This window comes from Mus musculus, chromosome 19, assembly GCF_000001635.26.
Source record: "Mus musculus strain C57BL/6J chromosome 19, GRCm38.p6 C57BL/6J".
NCBI classification, from domain to species: Eukaryota; Metazoa; Chordata; class Mammalia; order Rodentia; family Muridae; genus Mus; species Mus musculus.
The window spans coordinates 27,101,164-27,113,956 of NC_000085.6; the positions used below are offsets into that span (position 1 = coordinate 27,101,164).

Consider the following 12,793-nt stretch of genomic DNA (forward strand, 5'->3'; position numbering starts at 1 on the left):
ACCAGTAACCCCAGAGCTCCCAGGAACTAAACCACCAACCAAAGAGTACACATGGAGGGACCCATGGCTCCAGCTGCATATGTAACAGAGGATGGCTTTGTTGGACATCAATGGAAGGAGAGGCCCTTGGTCCTGAGACGGTTCAATGCCCCAGTGTAGGGAAATGCCAGGACGTGGAAGCAGGAGTGGGTAGGTTGTTGAGCAGGGGGAGGGAGGGTGGGATAGTGGTTTTTCAGGGAGGAAACCAGGAAAGGGGATAACATTTGAAATGTAAAGAAAATATTTAATTAAAAAACTAGCAATATCTTAGACTTTGATGGCCACAGCTTCCCTTAACTTACCAACATGATGCTCTCATTTATATTATGGAAGCAGGCTTCTCACCACCCAGAATAAGCCTATTCACTTCATTCCATGTCTACTGTCTCTTCCCCTTTGGAATGTCAGCTTAATGGGAGCCAGTATCTTCAGCCATCTGCCATGAGCACTAGAAAAACTGCTAGCAGGTAAGGAGGGATGAACAAAAACGGTTTAATTAATTCATGAATTCAAGCTGGAGCAGGGATGCAGAGGCTCAGAGAGTTTCTCTGTGCTCTGCAGCAGCAGGGAGCCCCAGCACCCACTTTGGGACATCTCATGCTTTCATGAGACGACTCCCCTCTCTCCTAACGGAGACTGAATCACTCTGAGTCATAGTTGTTTGTCCCTTGGTACCCATGTTTCCACTGTGCAACTCTTCCACTTAGGAATGCTTTGGTTGTCTCAAGTAAGAACAATAATCAAGACGTGAGCTCGAAGAGAGGATTTCATTTTTTTCAAATGAGAAACAAACAGGAAGATCCCAGTCTGGTGTCATGAAGGCAGGGTGGTCACAAGGGACCTTGGAACCTCCTTTGTGCCTTCTCTTCTAGGCACGAATGCATGGGTGGCATCGCAGGCTTGTCACATCATGATCACAGGTACTGCTGCTGCACCAGACATCGTGAAAAAAAAAAGAAAAGAAAAGAAAAAAGAAAAGGAAAGTTAAGGCAGAAAGCAAGGTGAAGATATGCCCTTTTACCTAAAGAAAATAAAAGCTATTCAGAATTATATCCAGTTAGGACTAGATGATATGGCCCATCGCCTAAGGAGTATAAACAACTAAAAACAGTCCATTTTCCCTAATGTTGAGCTATTGCCAAAGTCTTCTGAATAAACCAGGTTTTTCATAGGAATGATAAGAGTGCTATCTATTGGATCTGCTAGAGCTGGGTAGGCAAGAGTAGGCATTTGATCCCAGACTGGGCTTAGAAAAATCCCCTTTCTCAAAAGACACACAGCAATTGAGTCTTAAAGACATCTTACGCTGTTGTGTTTCCAAATCTTAGGACAATGTCTCAGTTCTTTAAATTCTGTCTTTTGCTTCATTACCTCCCTGCAAAGGAATCTTCTTGTCTTAAGCTCATTCAATCAAGGTAGTCTCTGTAATTTAGAACCAAAGGGTCTTTGTAACAGCAGCATCCACCTGCCAGCTCTGTCATGTGGTCATCCTGCCTCCCTTGGCAGCTTTACTGGACCAAATGCTGTTTCTCCGGGGTGACATGGCAGTGTAGACATTATGTCATCAGCTCAGTGACACCTTCCTCTTCACCTTCAGACAGTGTGTGCTGAACTCTCGAAGAGAGACAGCTCGTGTAGACACCAAAGACCTGGGTGTGATGGAGCATCGGGACTAGTATCAGTGGGACTCTAACCAATGAAGCTTAGTGAAAGCTGGGTGCCAAAGGCCAAGGCAAGTATGCTCTGCCTTCTGACTGCCAGCCCAGGACCACCTACTTGTTAAGGCCAAGCTCACGGTGACTCATACTGTCACCCCTCCCAACAGTTAGGAAAGCCCCAGGGGATGTGAAGCCCGTGAGTCCAGCTCAGGGCGCCCCTCACCCACCTATTGCACATGTCCATGGCTATGGCAACATTCTGTGTCATAGTATTAGGATTTTTCTTGCCTATGACTCTCTTGCTCTGTCACCTATGAGCTTAACATATATCTTATTTCAATGCATATCTGGCCCTTAAGCTTATGCATATTTTAAACAAGTTTTCTCAAAAACCTCCTTGCAGGTTTTGTCTGAACAAATGGTGTCTTGATCAAGAAACTCCTGGACACATCTGCTTAAACTGAAACCTCTTCTTCATTGCTATTGAAATATTTAAAAGCTTTCTCTATTCCAATAGGTAGAAAGGTATCAAGGAAGGGTGCAATATATGACGGGTTTTTTCAAACCTGTTTAGTCATTGACATTCTTTTTCTAGGCATACAGCTGAAGTCTGATGCCCTAGGGGAACTGCAGACTCTCCAGATCCGGGCATGGGCGGGGACAGTCTCAACAATTCCTTTGAGAAGCACCTGCTAGTGTTGCTTGGGGTCACAGCCTAAAACCCACTATTACTTCTGTCAGGTATCAAGTACTGATGCAAAAACACAGCACTCACCACAAACGGGGTATAGCTAAAATTCCTTCTCTTGTAGACAACATCTATCCCCTCGTCCTATGGTCTCAGTAATAAACTGAGGTTCAGTGTTCACTCTGAGGACCCAGTGAGTTTATTAGGCTTACTTTCAGAGAGATGGGGAAGGTTCTGAGAAGCCACACTGGAAGATCTGTACCCAGCATAGATGATGACTCTTCCATGGCTGTGTGTATGGAGTCCCTTCTCTCTACCCTTCTCTACCCATATACTGTAGCATCTCCCAGAGACCCATGTGCACTTAGGGAAGAATTGCATATGACTGGCTGGGGTGAGGGTAGGGTAGCTGGGCACTCAGCTAAGGGTCCCATAGACTTCTTCCACCCTCTTTCTAAGAGGGAAGGTCAATAGTCAACAAGCCCAGCTGTGATGACCTTCTGCGAGCTGGCCAAGCTGAACTTGAAAACATGGTAGTAATTTTGCTCAGAAAATAGTCCTATAAACAACAGGTAAGAGATAGTCTATTCTGAATCCAAATATAAATGACCATGGCACAGGAACACAAAGTTAAGTTACGTCAAAGTCCATGTTCCGATGTTGTAACAGTTTGATGATGTTTTTATGGTAACAGAACAAAGGAAGTCATAAATAAAGACACTTCACTAATACATCCATAGAAACATCAAGTGAGTAGATTAAAGGCAAAAGGGAAACATGTTCCAGCCTCAGGGGCTATCTGACAGCTGTTTGGTCGGCTAGAAACTAGTATTCTATCTGTACAGTCCAATGGACTTTCTCAATAGCGATAAAGCTATTAGGTCACATACAGAAGCAGGCAACAAACGACTACTTTAGAAAATGATGGCCCAAGATAATTTGTGATCAGGCGCTAGACCTGCAACTCTCCAGCACCCCCCCCCCCAACACACACACACACACACAACCGTTGGAGGTCTCATCAGCCAGTTAACTCTGCCGAAGATTCAGTAGAAAATACAGCTTACTTCTGGACACTTACAGGTTCCCACAAGAAACATGTTCTGTGTTATGGGTTAGTTTCAACAGCCTTCCCTGAGCATGTGGGTTGGGGAGGAAAGTCCTCAGCCATGAAATACTGCCGATGTGCCTGATGAAGCCTTGCAAGTCTAAGAAGATTTTGACTGTGGGCTCAGAAGGAGCATAGTGGTGTTTGCCAGTAGCCACCCACTTCCAGCAAGCACCTTGGGCCACACAAGACAAGGAAGAATGGAGTCTATGGAGTGGAGTTCAACATTCTTATATTTATTTTCAGAGGCCACAAATCAAAACATCTTAGATTGATGTGAGGCTGATGACCTTGACTACCAGCATATGGCTGAAAGACATATTTGCCTTATTTAGAGCATCCTTCCCCAAGAGACCATTTGGTCCAACACAAGAAAACTATATTCTAGCAATGTGCAGGTGAGCCTCTACAGAGCACTAAACTGATATAGCTGCCTCCTCCTCTCCTATGGATGGTTTCAGCATCCTTCCACTGACAAAACCATTTTAGATGAATGTAATGCCTGTATTGGCTATGGTCCTGCCAAAAGTGTACCCGAGGTACATCAGGAGATGAAGCTTCCCTCCATGGGGGATCTCATCTCTCAGAAGTAAAGAGACCCAAAGGGGGTCGGGGGAACAGACATGTTCTCATTATCACAATTTAATAACAAAATACAGCTTATAAAATAATTCTTAAAAATTATGCCTACAAATTTCAACATCATCTATCCATCACGGAGTAATGAAAAGTTCATGTTTATCCCCCAAATGAGTATTTCTGGGCCATATTAATAATAGTCATTGCTGCCTGGAATTTGTTTCGGCTTTATTTTCCCCTAAATTGAATTCTTTGAAGCGTCTGTGAAAATTCTTAGTTATAACTACACTCCGGTATGCTATCTCAGGGTAAGAGAAAGTGGGAAACGAGACTATTGAAATTAGTATGACAGGAATAAAAGCTAATAGGGGTGTTAAAGAACTGAGTTGCACTGTCTTTAGACAGATGATGTTGTTAGGGGCTGAATTATCCCTGCTCCATCTTTTCCAGAATCCACTGTTGAATTCCTGGTCCCCACCACCTCAGAACATCACTGTATTTGGGTAGAGGACCTTTACAGAGGTACTCCAGTTAAAATGATGTCATTGTGGCCTTCTATAATCCAGTATCACTAGTGTCCCCAAAGGGGCTAGAATTTGGACACAACTAACCACAAATAGAAGCTCTTATGGACAGACGTGGGGTCATAACAGTCACTAAGAAGCTAAGAAAAAAGAGTTGGAAGAAATCTCTCACACACAGCTCTCCAGAGGAACAAGCCTGCCAACGCCTTGATTTTTAGACTTCCATCCTCCAGAATTACAATGCAGTAAATTACTCTTTAACCAAGCTGATTACAGAAGGCCCTCAAGTTGATCCTAGCAAATTAACATAGCTGTACCTATCAGTTGCTTTTTAGTTAACTGTGTTGCTGCGATAACCCATCAAGACCAGTGATTCCATGGGAGAGCCCATCAATGTCAGGGGAGGCATGGTGGCTGCAGTTGTCTGGAGCAGGAAGCTGAGAGATTACATCATCAACTTCAAACACAAACCAGAGAGAGAGAGAGAGAGAGAGAGACAGAGACAAAGACAGGGAGAGAGAGAGAGAGAGAGACAGAGAGAGAGAGAGAGAGAGACAGAGAGAGAGAGAGAGAGAGAACATACACAGACAGAGGTACAGGCAGAGAGATAACTGAAAGTGGGGTGAGGCTATGAATCCTCAAAGGACACCCCAGTAATGTATGTCCTCCAGAAGGCCTCCACTTCCTGAAGATTCCATAACCTCCCAAAATAGTACCACAAACCAGGGAGCACAAATTCTTGAGCCTGCTGGGGGCATTTCTCATTCAAAGCACCACATAGTACCCCTTGATTTTCATAGGCCCATGGCCATATCATAATAAAAATGCATTTAATTCAATTTCAAAAGTCCCTATAGGCTTCTATGATCTCCATGTTGTTTTTAGTCCAAAGACTCTTGAGACTGAACACATTCTCTTAACTGTTACTTCCCTGTTAATAAAAATGCCAATTACACACTTTCAACACCCAATGTCATCAAATATATACTACCATTCTGAAAAAAAAGAAATGGGGAGTGTAGTGATACAACACTAGACTAAAGCAAGACTGAAATCCAGTGGGAAAATTATCAAATCCTGCAGCTCTATGTCTGATACCTAAAGCTCTATCTTCAAAGGGCTTATGTGGTTTGGCCCCTCCAATTTTGCTGTCTGCAATGTACAGATCCTACTCATTCCACTCTCTCTATGGTAGTAGATTTTCTCACCATCTTTGGAGTCTCTAACACCTAATGGTCTTTCTTTCTTGAAACTCGGGGATTCACTTTCACAACTTCATGCAACGGCTTGTCATGGCCTTGTGGCTTCGTGACTTCCTGGAAGTGTCACTCTGTACTGACTCAGTGACACACATTGACTTCAGCTGCATCCTCAATACATGGAGGCAGACTATGGTCCCAACACATGCCTCCATAGCCAGTACCACACAGGTGACACTGCCAAGTTCAGCGGCCTGCTCAGGGTAGACACGGTCCCCTACAACCACATTCATAGCAGCTTTAGTATGTTGGAGCAATTGCTTTCTAGGAACAAGAAACCCTTAATTCTTTCTTCCTTCACAGGTTGAACTCTTAGCAGACAGTGGGGTCTCACCCTGAGTGCATGTTTCTCAGTACCTCAGTGCAGGCAGAAAGTCTCTCCTCAATGACAATAAGCTCCTGAACAATTGTGTCCTCTCTTTCAGTGCAATCTTTGGCTGTTAATTGAGCTTCCTACTATTCTTTTTCCTCTCTAAACTGCACATCTTGTATTTGTTTTTGCCACACTCACTCTTTATCATTGCAGACCTGCATAAGAGTTGCCAGTAACCCCCATGAAACATACTCAGGATTACAATGTCTTCAAATTTCCTCCACCAAAGGATGAATCCATTTCTTCTACTTTAGTCTTATGCAAGTTATTAGGGCATAGGCAGACAGACTCTTGCTAAAAACCATAAGAATGGCCGCTATCACAGTTCTTGTCAAGATATTGTTTGAAACCACTTGCTTTTCCATCGTCTACATTATTCTCAGCATTTCTGTCACATAAACTCCTACTAGAATGGCCCATTACGTTCTGCCGATAGAACACTTATAATCCAAAGTCTTCCATATTAAAAAAAAAACAAACAAACAAAAACCCCAGCATTGTCAGGTTCTTAACATCACCAACCCACGCTCTGGTACCAACTTTTGTATTAGTTCTTCTCTGATACAGTGGAAAAACACCATGGTCAAAGTTCGCTTATGGAAGAAGAGTTTATTTTGGCTTATGTCATCAAAGGGTATTTAATTAAACCACCATACTGTGTGCCTAAGTGTGTCTTTTTTCTATAGCACTAGGGGTGAATGCCTTTTGAAAGTCTTCATTTTTTTAGGTCAGGTATGGAGACAGCATTTCATCTGCTCTTCAGAGGTCTTCCTACACAAGCTGTCCCTTTTATCTTTATGAGAATGGATCAGAGACCAGTTGAAACCATCTTTAAATACATACTTCCTGGCCAGTCTAATGCATTTCTCAGTAATGACTTAGAAAGTAAAAGAGGCTCAAAGTGGTTGTCATGAAAAGGGAAAACATACAAGTTCATAATTTTTCACAAGAAATTCACCAGAAAAACTAATAGATTCTGACATAAGTGCTAGGGTGGGGCTCAGCCAGTGAGGCCAATCACAATTATCAAGGTTAGGATATAGTTCTCTGTAGCAAAACCTCTGTAAGGAAGAGAAGCACACATTTCCCCCCTCTTTTCATGGTCTATTCCTGGGTTCTCTCTCACTAAAAACGTTTATCATGAACCATGTTTCAGGAATAACTGCTAAGCTTGTGAGTGTTGCTATCCTGTCCCATCTCACCAATAAAATGTTAGCTCAGTAACTTTTGCATCATTTATTAACCCCTCATGGGCAAACTTCACTTTGCTATAAACCCAGATCATTAATGCATCTTCAAAGCTGGAATATAGAGCTGATGCCAAAATCACAGTGAGTGAGATGGGCATTTTGGCAATGGAAAGTGCAATTCTAAATGCTATAAAGCAGAGCTGGTGCTCTGGCCCCTTCTCTGCTCTCTTGTGCCAAAGGAAATTTGGAGGATAAGCATTTTACTCTATAGGTTGTTATCGTTGCAGACCACGTGACTTTTGTAAACAGCCAAATAGCTGGCATGGCATCAACTAAACTAAAAGAAGAGTCAACACACTCAGTGAACATAAATCCAGAATTCAGAAGAACAGTTCTGGGGTTGGGTCCCAAAGAGATGGAACTCTCTTATGAGAGTAATTTGAGATGGTATATTTAAGGAAGCTAGCTTGTTTGCTTGCTTGCTTGCTTGCTTCATTCATTCATTCATTCATTCATTCATTCATTTTATGAGTGTGTATATGGTATAATAGAACCACAAGAATCTGAAACACTTTTACCACTCCCAGGCCCTAGAAAACCAGAAGGAGTTATCATGATGTAAAAGGAGAAAGGCTCTGTGAAAAGACACAAGGCCAATGGTGGCCTCACAAGGAGGAACCAAGACCATGTTGGTCCACCCCTTGCTTTTACGCACCTCCTTCCCATCAACTTCCTGCTGGAAGCTGGAACCCCAGTGATCTCACACAGACAGGGATAGAAAGCATAAAGCCCTCTGATGTGATGATCCACAAAGATTGAGTAGAGCCCAGTGACTACATGGATGGTGTGCGGCATTGTGCTAAAGAACCCTAATAAACCCATTGCATTGCTGCAGACTTTGAGAATGGAAACTTTGTGTTTCTGTTTTCCATTTTAGTCCCAGATACATTATTCAAAAAACAGCTAGTTCTTCAATTCACTATAACAACAACAACTGAGTGGCCAACAGTGGGATTCCTTTGGCTACTTCTCAGGGCAGTCCTCACAAGTAAAGGAATAGAGACAGAATATGTCACTGCTATAGGTACTAGCTACAAAGACACTGTACTTCAGTCTAGCCTACCACAGACTTAGGTACCATTCTCTACGTTACACACAGGTTCAATCATCTGCTCAGTCATTGACTCACTTAGCTAGAGAAAGCTGCCTACTTTCTGTTGCAGTTTTATTATAAGCGGTACAACCTAGAGACAGCCAGTGGAAGAACTCCACAGAGCCAGGTATATGGTTGGGGACACCCAACTTCGATGGCCTCTTTGGGCATGCTAGCCTCTCAGAATTGCTATCTGTGTCCACCAATCAGGATGCTTGCTTAGACCCACGACGCTTATAGAAGCTTCAATTTGTAGGCACAAGTTACTAAATCATTAGCTATTGGTGATTTAACTCCATCTTCTGCCTATAGACCACCTCCTGGAAGTAGAGGCCACATGCAGAACTCAGAACTCTACTCCCCCAACCATATGTTGGGTTCCACTGGTGACCAACTTCTTCCTTCAAGGAGCCTGTGTACACCCCTATCCACCTTAGTTGCCTGATTAACATACATAAACACTCCTCTCACTCAGAAAATGTCACAACTTTTAGAATCTCTGTGTTAGAAATGGGAACCAAGACTAATTATTTTTAAAAGCATGTCATAGCAACACATTGTACCACAGTGTCTGGCCCACAAAGGTCAGAAAATATTTTCTTGTGAATGAATATTATAGTCATTAGTAGGCTTCTCTGAAACTATTTATTTCTTTTGTCATAAAAAGAATTTTTAATGAAAAACATAAATCTAAATTCCAATTTTAAAGGCCTCCTCCTCTTCTAATTGGATAATTTAAAGAAAAGAAAACCAGATGTTTCCCAGAATCTAAGGGCACTCCACACCCTTGACAGCTCAGACACAGGAAGACTGAAAAGAGAAATATGAAGGTCTTTCAGGGACAAAACCTGACCTACTCATTTCCTATCTACCCTTTATCTCTTTCTTCCAACATAACCCACAAGCTCTGGTGCCCTGGAAGAAGGGGGAGACTGGGGTTAGAGATGTCCATGGGTGGTGGCATAGTGATTGCATATTATGCTACCCCACAGCGTTCATACTCAGATAGTTTCCAAGACTTTGGATCTCACACCTAGCCCTTTAAAAACTCAAGTGATCAGTATTACACCCCGCAGGGAAAGCTGAGTTTCTAACAGGAAGATCTAAAATCAGGGGTGAGCAAAACAAAATGCAGTAAGGCTTCTCTAAAGCAATTTGAAGGGAGGAAAGGAAAGGAAAACAAACGTGGACCAGCCAAGAATAAGACCCACTATGAACATACAATGCAAAATCCTCAGTGTTAAGTGGGTGCCGGGGTGGAGCTACAGCAGCAGCAGGACCCTGTGTCTTCTCTGTAAGAGGAGCAGTTGGTGCTGACATGTGGCCTGCTTGGTTGCATTGATGCAGTAGTTGCCTGGAACTTCCATATAAAGTGGAGTCTCTGGAGAAGAGGGCAAGTACTGAAGTGTGGCATACAACATGTCATTGCCTACTGTGGCCCCTGAATATGGGAAACTTTTCATGGCCTGTTAACTGCCAATATATCAAGGGCACACACACACACACACACACACACACACACACTGGTCCTCAGATACTCTGGAGATGTCCCAACCTTGGGGTTTCAGCCAAGCCAGGGATCTAGGAGTCTAAATTGTAAAACTACAATACTATGCTAAGAGAGTCAGTCAGAGTAGTTATTGATCCAAGAGGTTGGTGAGGTTCATTTGAAGGAAAGTGGAAACATGAGCAGGTTTCAGACTTGCTCCTACCAGGAGAAAAGGCTCCCATTAGCTGTGATTGGCCAACTAGCCTACTAGCTACAGGAAAGCCAACCTGCTGTAATGGCACCAGGATGTGCAGAGTCTCAGGCTCAGTTAATTCTGAGTAAATGATGACTATAAGGTTCCAGTTATCCCCAAGGACCCAGCCAAGAGTTTCTGGGTTTATTGTCACAGTAGAAACCCACCCAGCCTACTCTAAAACCAGCATACCCACAGTAGGAATGTGCTGGGACATTGTGGAAGCTAAGCGAGGGACTGTTACATGATATTTTATGGGAAGATCTTTAAAAAAAATTCTATTCACCCCAGAAAGAACATTGTCATACCAAAGAAAAGATTCCATCTTAACCAAGCATGCTGAACCAATGGATTTATTGTAGATACTTACAGAAACATAGAGGGGGTACCTAAAGAGCGTAGGAAACTCAAAACTGTCTGTACCATGCAAGAGTCTCAGCCCAGCGTGGGCAATGACTCCCAAAAGCAAAGTCACTGGATCTCCAGGCAACCTTCTACCATTGATCACCCAAGACTTCATGCAGCTTGGCATATGATCAGGAAGGGATATGGCCTGAAATCTCAAGGGAGTATCTAGTGTATTGGTCTCCCTTTGCCTCCTACAAGGAAAAATTAACAGCCATAGATCTGATGTCACTATATTGTTTTGCTTATTTCATTTCCCCAACTGCAAGCCAGGTGGTCATGTCTCCCCCCAGGGAAATAGGTCTGCTGACCACAGGAAACGTCTCTGGCAGGTATTCCTGTTACTTACTTCTCCCATTGCTACGATCAAACACCCAACAGAAACACTTTACGGGAGGAAAGATTTCTCTTGGCTCACAGTTTAGCAGGTGCACCTCATTGCGGTGGGGAGGGCAAGATGATTGGAGCAGCCCAGCCTGCAATGGCAGGACCTTACAGTGGCAGATTACATCATCATTATAGAAAAGAGACCACCTTCAGCTGGGAGCAAGGCTGGGGTATAACCCTCAAAGGTTATCCCTAGGAACTCACCTCTACCAGCCTTGGCTTCTACTCTACAGAAGCCACAACCCCCACCCCCTTCCCCAGCTGGCCCCAAGTCAGTATCATGTACACACATGAGCCTGTGGTGGACACTTTAAAATAGAATCGTCATAGAGGACCACGCAGTAGCATCTGGCCCAAGTTGATATGTGAAGACAAGAAACTGAAAGCTTATGCCTCTTCCCTGTGAATAAAAACAAGCATGAGAAGAAGAGTTCAATATTCCCTCCATGGGTGGAAGTCAACATCACTCTCCTGGACTAGCGGGCTCATCAATGGCTAATAACCACCTTCTAGTAGTAACAGAGGCAGACAAAGCTCTTCGAAAACTCTAGGTTCTTAGCTAAAGTATGTATCCAAATGCTTGACTGACGAGATCCCTTCAGAGGTCAGCTCACACTCTGCCTGATTTCTCACAGCTCACTTTCCTGAGGAAGTGGGGCACCCCTCAGCTTGAATGAAAACCCCGGCACCTACTCCATCAGCTGCCAATGCTTCCTCCATGAACACGTTACAACGTGTGATCAGGAGTGTATAATGTTATCACTTCAGGTCTCCAAGAACAGACTGCAATAGGCAGCTTAAAACATTAAGACCGATACTCACTGTTGAGGGGAAAAAGAAACTGGCTTAAAGTCACTGCTCAAAACTCAACTGATGATGCTCGTACTCGACTCAGGGGGAAGATGGATGCAAAGGTGAGTGGACCACAAAGAAGGACACAGAGAGAATAGGGTTTCTAGAGAACAGGGTTCCTAGGCTCCAGTAGAGCTGCACTCAATCGAAATGTCTAGAGGGTGGTGCCTTTTAAAGGTCACATATCCTTTCTGACATCAGCAAGAGACACACTAACTGCCCTTTCCATAGCTTTAAAATAAATGATTTTAGATTGCAAATGCTGTGGTTTGAATATGAAATGCTCACCCTCCTCCTAGCTCCCATTTTGAACACTCAGGTCTCCTTCTACCCCAGCCTCTCCATCTCCCCACCCCACTCCCAGTAGTGGCACTGTTGTGGGAGGTTCCTTTTACTTTGAGACTTGTGCCCTAACTACAGAAATGAGGTCACCTGGGATGAGTCCTTAGGGGTATCCTGTTCCCAGCCATTTCTGGTTTCAATCTCTACTTTCTAGTCAGCATGAAGCCATCCCTATCCTTAGCCACATACTCTGGATAATAAGATGTTCTGCCCAAGTGTGTGGTGCTAAGCAGTCAGGACCCAACCTTCTGGAACCATGAGTAACATAAAGGCTGGAACCAAGCGTGGCATAAATCTAGTCTCTTTTAATCTGTTCCTGTTAGGTACTCTCTGTTTTGGTCATAGTGATGCACAATTCATAGAAGAAAATGCACACACACACACACACACACACATACACACACATGGAAGAGAGAGGGGTAAGGGAGACACACACACATGAAAGAGAGAGGGGTAAGGGAGAGGGAGATGGAGAGGGAGAGGGAGAGGGAGAG

At 43.6% G+C, this 12,793-nt stretch overlaps 1 long non-coding RNA gene across 2 annotated transcripts in view; it reads right to left on the reverse strand.

Moving 5' to 3' along the window:
* Window positions 1–507: 507 nt before the first annotated feature.
* Window positions 508–12,793, reverse strand: part of Gm35438 — a 215,028-nt gene continuing 202,742 nt past the window's right edge. Inside the window, exon 8 of one of the 2 annotated variants that reach the window (XR_003952921.1) lies at window positions 508–965. This is a non-coding gene — a long non-coding RNA (predicted gene, 35438). Of the gene's footprint in view, window positions 969–12,793 lie in introns of both variants that reach the window. The other variant, XR_877793.2, reaches the window with a different exon arrangement.